At 44.1% G+C, this 10,607-nt stretch overlaps 1 pseudogene; it reads left to right on the forward strand.

The window, feature by feature from the left end:
• The first annotated feature begins 6,819 nt into the window (after positions 1 to 6,819).
• LOC101610700 lies at positions 6,820 to 8,458 on the forward strand (annotated as a pseudogene).
• The last annotated feature ends 2,149 nt before the right edge of the window (positions 8,459 to 10,607 follow it).

Genomic DNA, 10,607 nt, shown 5'->3' on the forward strand with positions numbered 1-10,607 from the left:
TGAGCCATCAGTAAAGATGGCAGGGGCTGATGTAATAGGCTCCTGAACAGTGATTTTAGGAAAGTAAACCAAATTGTTTTCAACAAAAGACAAAATAGGGCTCTTTGGGTAATGATTATCTATGACATTTGGAAAGGCGCACATAAGAATGCTCCAATCATCCACTGTGCCAGACAAAACTTTTACTTGTTCCTTAGTATAGGGAATGATAAGTTTATCAGGCAGCTTTGCAAAATGTACTAAGCAATACTTAAGCCCCAAACAGGCCTGCTGAGCTACCAACTGTGGGAAATACTGAAGAGTGCGAGCCCCAAAAGAGTGTCCATGAAGCCACAACAGCGGTCCCTCCTGCCAAAGTACCCCTGTAGGGACATCCTTAGTCTTAAGGACACATCAAAGTAATGGTTTAGATGGATCAAATCTATCAAGTTGTGCTTTACTAAGCGCCTCTTCAATCTTAGTAAGGGCCTCAGGGGCAGGCTGCGTAAGCGTACGAGGAGAGGAGACATCAGGGTTGCCTTCAAGAATAGAAAAAAGAGGCAGCAATTCCGAGCGAGGCACATGAAGGAAACCTCTCAGCCAATTAATGTCTCCTAGCAGCTTTTGAAAATCATTGAGTCTATGTAAATGAGAGGTCCGTATACACATCTTCTGTGGCCCCACAGAATGAGGGCCAATGACGGTCCCCAGAAAAGTAACAGAATCTGTCTGTTGAACCTTCTCAGGGGCTATCAGCAAGCCATGATTCTCTAATGCTTGAACAACTCTTTGAAAAGAGGCATGTAAAACTGTTAACTCAGGGGCTGTCAACAAAATATCATCCATATAATGAATCATACAGAGAGAAGGGAACTCTTGACGGACAGAGGCCAAGGCTGTGTCCACAAATAATTGGCACATAGTAGGGCTATTAGCCATTCCCTGAGGCAACACACGCCATTGGAAACGAGCATCTGGCCTCTCATGATTGACTGAGGGAAGAGTGAAAGCAAAACGTTCCCTGTCTTGTGGACAAAGCGGTATGGAAAAGAAACAATCCTTAATATCTAAGACCATCACTGGCCAGCCCTTGGGCAAGGCAGAAAGTGCCGGCAGGCCTCTCTGAACAGGTCCTAAAACCTGCATTTGGGCATTGACTGCTCTCAGGTCATGGAGCAGCCTCCATTTACCTGACTGTTTTTTAATCACAAATATTGGAGTATTCCAAGGAGAAACAGAGGGTTCCAGATGGCCCAGATCTACCTGTTCCTGTACTAACTGTTTTGCGGCTTCCAATTTTTCTTGTGATAGGGGCCATTGAGGGACCCAAACCGCCTTGTTAGTTAACCAAGGGATGGGAACCTGAATTCTTTTGGAAGCAGCATTTTCAATGGCCCCTAAGAAAAACCCAATCCATTACGGTCTAATTTTTCTTTGGGAATAATTGGATCGGGGCGCCCCTGAAGGAACTTTCCTAGTCCCTGTTCTGGGACAAAGCCTTGTATTTTCATCATATTTTTACTAGCCTCCGAATAGTCATTAGTCAAGCGGAGGCGCAACTGGGATTGAACATCCCTTCCCCACAAATTGATAGGGACCGCTAATACAAAAGGCTGTATTTTTCCCTTTTGCCCCTCATCAGTATACCATGTTAGTTCTTTTGCACTCATCTGGGGTGTCTCTGCATACCCCAAACCTTGAAGGGTCTGAGAGGATCTTTGAAGGGGCCAAGACTTTGGCCAGGAGTCTAGTTTTATAATACTCCTGTCTGCACCTGTATCGACTAAGCCCGAGAACATCTTGCCTTCAATGATTAACTGTAAGAGAGGTCTCTGATCTAATTCCCATGACAAGCAGGCCAGGTCCACCCCTGTGGACCCAAGACATCCTGTCCCCCTTTCCCTCTGTTCAGCAGGGAATTGTGAATGAGTGGAGGGCAAAGCCAACAGCTGAGCAATACGATCCCCCGGTGCAATGGAGATCGTCCCATAAGGGGAGTGGCAGAGGACTTTAATGACGCCTGTAAAGTCAGGGTCAATGACTCCAGGAAAGACAATTAACCCCTTCAAGGTTGATGACGACCGCCCCAGAAGAAGCCCCACAGTATCTTTATGTAAAGGGCCGCAAACGTCGGTCTCCAGGGCTTGGATCCCCATCTCAGGGGTTAGGACCAATCCGGAGGCGGCACAGAGGTCCAGCCCTGCGGAGCCTGACGTGGCTCTCCTGCATGAGAGGACGGAGGCGGGCCCAGCGCCGGGGCCGGGGTCTGCAGTGCCCCATAAATTTGTGGGCCCTGGGGACGGGGGCCCTTCATCCCGTTTTTTTGGTCCTGAGTAGATTGAAGGGGGGGTACAGGTAGACCATTAATATCTCTTACTGACCTGCACTCATTTGCCCAATGTTTGCCCTTCTTACATCTCGGACAGGTACCCGGTGGCCTCTGCTTCCACCCCTCCTTTACCGGCGGGGCGGATTGTTCAGCTCTGGGGCATTGGCATCTAAAGTGTCCTAGCTGCCCACATTTAAAGCACCCTTTATTTTTCTGAGCCTGTTGGGACTTAGTGGCTGCGAGGACTGCAGCAGCCAGGCCAGCATTAGAGAGTGGCCCCCCAATTTCTCGACAGGCTTTAACCCAGGCTTCCAGTCCCTGTTTCCGAACTGGGTTTATAGCTCGCTGACATTCTTTTGTACTTTGTTCATAGATTAGTTGCAATACACAAGGCATAGTATGATCTGCAGCTCCAATGGTTTTTTCTGCGGCAGCCACCAGTCTGGCGGCAAAATCTGCAAAAGGTTCTGTGGGACCCTGTATAATTTTAGTCAGGTTACCGGCTACTTCCCCTTTATTAGAGACTTCCTTCCAGGCCCACTAGTGAACATTATTAATTTGTTGGTAAACTTCAATTGGGAAATTAACTTGGTTAGCCATGTAAGGGCCAAGCCCCAAAAGCATATCCACTGTCCATTCTGGATGTCCATTCTCAATATTTTGCCTAGCCTGTTCCTGAGCATTGTCTATAACTATGGCTTTCCACTCTAAAAATTGGCCTTTTGTAAGGCAAGCTTTACCCAATTCTATCCAATCAGTGGGCGTTAAAGGATCTGTAACAATCCTGCGCAATAGTGCAACAGTATAATCCGCAGCTGGGCCAAAGTCTTTTGCTGCTTGAACTAAGTCTTTTAATTGTCTGTAAGGAATTGGATCATACCTCCTCTGATGGGTCACTGGATCCACAAATACAGGGAAAACTGAGACTAGCCGCGACCATGTTTTTGGTTTTATGAAGCGGCATGTGTCTCTAGCAGAGTTATAGGGGGGAGGTGCAGACGGCTCTTTCAAATGCAGAAAACCATCTCCCTGGGCCGGAGGTGCAGACGGCTCTTTCAAATGCAAAGGACCATCTCCCTGGGCCTGTTTTCCTTTTGTTAGTAGAGGGCGCCTAGGCAGAGATGAATAGTGCCTTTTTGTGACTTCCTTGATTCCTTCCCCCCCCTTTTTTAATGATTCTTCCTCCTCCTCCTCCTCTAGGTCTGAGTTGGAGGTGATTTCCTCATCTGTCTCAAAAACATTTAAAGGTACAAGCTCTTCAATAGGGGGATACAGCCTGGTAAAGGCCCCTTCAGTCCCTTTCTCAGGCAAGTGATGACTTATTTCCCCCATCTCTTCAAGCTCCTCCTGCAGGCTTTTATCTTTATCTTGTATATGTTTCTCCTTCTTTATATCTCCTTTTTTCTTAGGCCTAACTTTTGACTCCCCTGAATCAGACTCAGAAAGACTATCCTGATGTCTTGCTAGAGCTTCCCGCCCTTTTTTTAAATACGGGTCTAGCATGACTGGGGTAACTTACCGCGGTCTTCCTCTCCGTGTGTCAAGTTCTGGATCCTCTTCGGCCCCTCGCCCGGTAACCACAAAGCACCCGGCGTTCCCGGGTTTCGGTACCACTTTGCTGTGAGCTTCCTGACCAGCAGGATAAGAACGACCAGCAAACAAAGATCCTTCTCGATCACACTTTATTGGAGAGCCTCTTGGTTAACAGCAAAGTTGATGGCGAGGGGCCGGGGAGCAGGAGTGTAGCTGCTTTTATAGGGTGTAATACTACTAGACACCTACGGATTGGCCGCCACCTGCTCCCCCATCACCCAGGGCCACGGGATAGGCCCAGGATGCATTACATCATGTGCACGCCCAGCATCAAGCAAGACTGTCGCCAGGATATGACCAAGTAGGGGGTTGTTCGTCACCACTCTCAGCAGGAAGTCAGCGCCATCTTGTAATGGCGTCTGTAGCCGCTCCCTGCAGTGAACAAATAAATTGAGATCTGGTCCACTTAGAAAGCTCTATAACCCTCTTAGAACAATAGGTAGATCCATGAACTGTGGTAGTGTTACAAAATAGAAAGGGGCTTGATTTACTCTTCATGAAACAAGGGGGTCTGTGTATGGCCCTAGGTGAAACTTGTTGCTTTTATGCTAACCCCTCTGGAATAATCAGAAACACGTTAGCCTTAGTCAGAGAAAACCTTAAAGAAAGAGAATTCCAAAGGCAGACTACTGGAAATTGGTTTCAGGCTATGTATAATTGGTCTCCATGGTTAACTACTCTTATTTCTGTGGTCATTGACCCACTTTTGTTAGTATTGCTAGGCCTCACTGTAGGACCCTGCATAATTAATATTTTGATCAGCTATATTAAAAATAGAATTAGTTCTGTTAAGGTTATGGTATAACAGATACAGTATGCCCCCTATCTGAAACTGGACAAACCCTAGACATATCCCTCATGAGTCAAACATTTAACTGAATGCCATATCAGGGAGGGAAATGTAAAGAGAGCAAAATGTTATATTTCTCTACATTTCTTTATAACAAGTTTAGAGAGAAATAGAAATCACTTATTTGTAGGAGTTCATAAAAGAATGGAATGAACTGGCATGGTGGCACACACCTTTGATCCCAGCACTGGAGAGGCAGAGGTAGGAAGATCACCATGAGTTCAAGGCCACCCTGAGGCTACATAGTGGATTCCAGGTCAGCCTGGGCTAGAGCAAGACCCTACCTCAAAAAAAAAAAAAAGAATGGAATGAAACACTTGCTTAAGCAGATCAGGATGGTGGATAAACAGGATGCTCTGATGTTGATGGTCTGAATAACATTATCCCAGGCCTACATTGTTAAGCAAATTCCTTAAGGGCAGCTAAAGCAGAACATTTGGAGATTCTTTGTGACAGACCTACCTCACACCCCCCAAGTGCTTCCTATAACTAACCAACAGATCTGTTTCACAAATTCATTTTTTTTTCCTGTAATCTTCTAAGAATGGAATGTCCCTGCTGTAAAGTGAAGAATTCCCCTTTATGTTTAAAATTACTTTTATGGCTGTAACTGTAACATATAAGTTGTGTGATTCATGGTTTAACTCCCATCCTGTTTTTTGCAATAAACATCTTGTAGTTTTATCCAATAAAAGCTGTCATTCCAAGCAGTTCGAGAAGTAGGGGCCTGTTCTCAGGGATCCCTGCCTCTGATGTGTAGCCCCGACAGTTGGATTCTCACTCGGCACTCTGAGAGTCAGTGGTCTTACTTGTGCAACACTGGACCCTGCCGCAGTTTCATTCATGGTGACTTTTGTTCTTAGGAAGACAATAAATATTCCCCAAGTTCTAATAACATCTGTGCTTTCTTAATTTTAAGCCATGTTGAGGGGCTCCATTCATGACTTCTGCATAGGAATGTGTTGAGCCTGAGTTGTAACACTGTAATATGCTATTTACAAACTATGACATTTAAAAATAGAATGTTGAGATCTTGTCTAAACCAGAACAGGAGTAGGTGACCATGAATATCTGGCACACCTTCTTTTCTTCAGACTGATGTTATTTAATATTTGTCATATATACAGAAAAGAGTAATTCCTCCCTAAAAGAAGTTCATCCCCTTAGTCTGTTATCTCTGCGCATGATACTAACTCCTTTTTTTTTTTTTTTTTTTAAGCAAGGTTTTGCAGAAATTAGAAATTTTTAGCAACTGGCAGAACAAAAAGTGTCTGGGATATAGAAGGAGGAAAGCCAAGATAAGCGTTGATACACTATGAGGCACACTAGTACAGGTGGCCCTAAATCCACTGTCAGGGTTCTCTAGAGGAACAGATTGCTAGAATGAATTATTTTAAAAAGGGAATTTATTGGATTAGCTTATGGTAGCCCAGTAGCAGTTGAAGACCTGAGAATCAAGGAACCTGCTAGTGCTCAGTCCACGTGGCCAGATACCTCAGCAGCCACAATCTGGCACTGAAGGTCTGTAGGCTTCCTGAGGAGCTTCTGCTTTTCATCCACACCGGTCTTCAGTTGACACTGGTCTTCAGTCTGTACCGGTCCTCAGTCCATGCTGGAAGGCAGCACGCAGCACTGGCAGCCGAGTGGAAGGAAAGAAGGGGGCTCTTTTCATCCAGAGCTTCCTTATATAAAGTCCCCCTCTGAGAGGGGCTGCCTGCTCTAAAATCTAAAGTAGATCTCTAAAATAACCAGCCAGTAGGCTTCCAAAAATGTCAAGGTCATTGGGCTGGAGAGATGGCTTAGTGGTTAAGCGCTTGCCTGTGAAGCCTAAGGACCCCGGTTCGAGGCTCGGTTCCCCAGGTCCCACGTTAGCCAGATGCACAAGGGGGCGCACGCGTCTGGAGTTCCTTTGCAGAGGCTGGAAGCCCTGGCGCACCCATTCTCTCTTCCTCTATCTGTCTTTCTCTCTGTGTCTGTCGCTCTCAAATAAATAAAAAAAAAAAAAATTGAAAAAAAAAAGTCAAGGTCATTAATAATAGAGACAGATCCAGAAATTGCCACAGATCGGATGAGACATAAGGAGAAATTACAATATTCTGGATTGGATCCTGGAACAGAAAAAGTACGTTTGGAGGTGGGGTGAGTGGGATCTAGTGAAAATCTATTAATACTATTCTATCAATATGACTTTCCTAGTTTTGAGAAATGTAACATTGTTGTATAAGATGAATATTAGAGAAAGTGCCTCAATGGTACCCAGGAACTTTTGGTATTAAAAATAAAAACTGGGGCCTGACAGTAGCTGCGGCCCTGCGCGCTCGTCTCCCGCGACCACAGCCACGGCCAGGTGTTCGGTCTGTCACCCCTCTGCCCAGCCGCACCGTGGAGAAGAGCTCGAGCTGCGAGAATCCGAGAATCTCGGCGCGCAGCCCGCGGCAGCACGGCCGCCCAGCGCCGACTCGCTGTCCAGTTAAGGTGTTAAGAGCCATTGACATTTGAAGATCATCTGAAGTGAAGATAAAACATCTCAAAAATTATAATTGCCTGTACTTCTCATTCAGAGAACTCAGAGCATACAAAATCAGCTTCTGTTTTATCATCAGATTCCATTTCAACTTTGGCAGACAACTTTTCTCCTGATTTGAGGGTCCTGAGGGAGTCAAATTAGCAGAAACGGAAGAACCACCCTTGCTGCCAGGAGAAAATATTAAAGACATGGCCAAAGATGTAACTTACATATGTCCCTTCACTGGTGCAGTATGAGGAACGCTGATTATCACAAATTACAGATTATATTTCAAAAGCATGGAACAGGATCCCCCATTTGTTCTAGATGCTTCACTTGGATTGATTAGTAGAGTAGAAAAAATTGGTGGTGCTTCTAGCTGAGGTGAACATTCATGCAGACTGGAAACTGTGTGCAAGGATATTAGGAATTTACGATTTGCTCATAAGCCTGAGGGGCGAACAAGGAGATCCATATTTGAGAATCTAATGAAATATGCATTTCCCATCTCCAGAACTTGCCTGTTTTTGCTTTTGAATATAAAGAAGTATTCCCTGAAAATGGGTGGAAACTATATGACCCTCTTTTAGAGTACAGAAGACAGGGAATCCCAAATGAAAGCTGGAGAATAACAAAGATAAGTGAACGCTGTGAACTTTGTGACACGTATCCTGCTCTCTTGGTGGTGCCAGCAAACATTCCTGATGAAGAATTGAAAAGAGTGGCATCCTTCAGGTCAAGGGGACGGATCCCACTTTTATCATGGATTCACCCTGAAAGTCAAGCCACAATCACTAGATGCAGCCAGCCCATGGTAGGAGTGAGTGGGAATCAAAGCAAAGAAGATGAGAAACATCTTCAAGCTATCACGGATTCCAATGCCCAGTGGCACAAAATCTTTATATTTGATGCCCGGCCAAGTGTTAATGCTGTTGCAAATAAGGCAAAGGGTGGAGGTTATGAAAGTGAAAATGCCTATCAAAATGCTGAACTAGTTTTTCTGGATATTCACAATATTCATGTTATGAGAGAATCACTACGGAAACTTAAGGAGACTGTGTATCCTAACATTGAGGAAACTCGCTGGTTGTCTAATTTGTAATCTACTCATTGGCTAGAACATATTAAGCTCATTCTTGCAGGGGCTCTTAGGATTGCTGACAAGGTGAAGTCAGGGAAGACATCTGTGGTGGTGCACTGAACATTCCTTTGTAACACTGAACAACAGAGAGGAAAACAGAATCTTCCTAAAAGGACTGTTTCACTGTGGTCTTACACAAATAGCCAGCTGGAAGACTTCACTAATCCTCTTTATGGGAGCTACTCTAATCATGTCCTTTATCCAGTCGCCAGCATGCGCCACCTAGAGCTCTGGGTGGGATATTACATAAGGTGGAACCCACGGATGAAGCCACAGGAACCTAGTCATAGCAGATATAAAGAACTTCTTGCTAAGTGAGCAGACCTTCAGAAAAAAGTCGAGGAACTCCAGAGAGAAATTTCCAACCGATCAACCTTATCCTCAGAGACAGACAGCTCTCCTGCACAGTGTGTTACTCCTGTCCAGACTGTTGTATGAAAGGACTATTAGTTGGGGCATCATTGCTACAAACTCTTCATTAAAGTGGCAGCTATATGAGTGGAAGCCCTTCTGTACAGAGAACCCATCTATGGGAGAAAAGTTCAGATGCTTTATTTATTTGAAGGCTTTCCTAGATGAGTTTAGAAATGTAGCAGTGTAAGTGGCTTAAAGGAAATAGCTCCATATGGAATTACAATGACACAAATCTCAAGTCACCCAAAGAACATTCAAATTTTCAATTCTCTATTCACAGTGGGAAGGTTTTAATTTAAAAGGAAAATGCTGTCTTTAATTCATGATAAGATCTCTTAATGAGTAAGTCATTTATTACACAAAGCAAAAAGTGTCACACCAAATCAGCACTGAAAAAAAATATATTGGGCCTTGATGTATAACAGCTTGAAATGATTTAATGCCCCTTTCTCAGATTTCTCTGTTTGTTTTGTAGTCATTTATCCTAAACACCTTTCACTCCTGGTACAGGAAAAGGTGAAACTCCAAGGACATTAATAGTGTGGTGGTGGTAGTAAAAATATGCTGCTGCTTGGGCTGGAGAGATGGCTTAGCAGTTAAGCGCTTGCCTGTGAAGCCTAAGGACCCCAGTTCGAGGCTCGGTTCCCCAGGTCCCACGTTAGCCAGATGCACAAGGGGGCACACGCGTCTGGAGTTCGTTTGCAGAGGCTGGAAGCCCTGGCGTGCCCATTCTCTCTCTCTCCCTCTATCTGTCTTTCTCTCTGTGTCTGTCACTCTCAAATAAATAAATAAATAAAAATATTTTAAAAAATATGCTGCTGACGTTAGAGGCTTAATTAGGATGTTTTCAACAGTAGTTTCAAAATGATGCCTTATAAATATGCTCTGGAAAGAAAAGGGGACAAAAGTGGTAGCCATCCTCCAGGAGTTTGAAGGATATTCCATACTCTTCAGATTAATTTCCATTTCTCCAATAATCAGAAGCAACATGGAAGATGATTTTGAAAAGTCATTTACTCAACTTTATCTTATACTAATTTTAAGAAAATATTTTAAAACCTTGAAAGATTGAGTTGACCTTTTCTGTGTAGCTTTTAAGTACTATGTTCAGATTTTAAACGTTTTCTTTTGCAATTCTGTAATTCCACTGAGTGATTAAGTCTACCAAAGAATATATTGCATGTAAAGATGAATTACAATCTCAGTGTTAGTAGACAGTCTTGCTTCTGTTCACTTGATTTGTGTGTGCTGGTAAGAACATTTGACTCCCTGATGTCTATTTTCCTCTATGTAAGAGCCATATGTAATGTACTATAACAAAGAAGCTTCTTGTCCCTTAGTCTTTTAATTAAAAGAAATTTCAATTGATATAAAAAAGAAAAACTGGGGACTTCTGGTTAATATGGCGGTATAGGTACCATGCCAAAGTAGCATAGGAGGGAAAAAGACCAAAAAAACTCAGCAAAATACACACTTTTACTAAAAAGTGAGGTGTATAGGAAATTAAAACAGCAGTGGAGAAGTAGGAGAGACCCTACTTTTTTACTAAAAAGTGAGGTGTATAGGAAATTAAAATAGCAGTGGAGAAGTAGGAGAGATCCAGAGTCTACACAGGCCAGCAAAAGTGGCCCTGGCAGGTCTGCCGACTGCAGTGGCGGCAGCACACCAGAAAGCCACCAGGCTGGGCTTGAGCCACAGGAAAAGCCAGGTGAGGGGAGCGTCCACTCACACCAGAGCTCTCCACAAATCAAGAAACGTGAAGGGAGAATGGCAGTGAAAACGGAGGAGCAGATCA

The sequence above is a fragment of the Jaculus jaculus genome, chromosome 1, assembly GCF_020740685.1.
Source record: "Jaculus jaculus isolate mJacJac1 chromosome 1, mJacJac1.mat.Y.cur, whole genome shotgun sequence".
In the NCBI taxonomy this organism is placed as follows: domain Eukaryota; kingdom Metazoa; phylum Chordata; class Mammalia; order Rodentia; family Dipodidae; genus Jaculus; species Jaculus jaculus.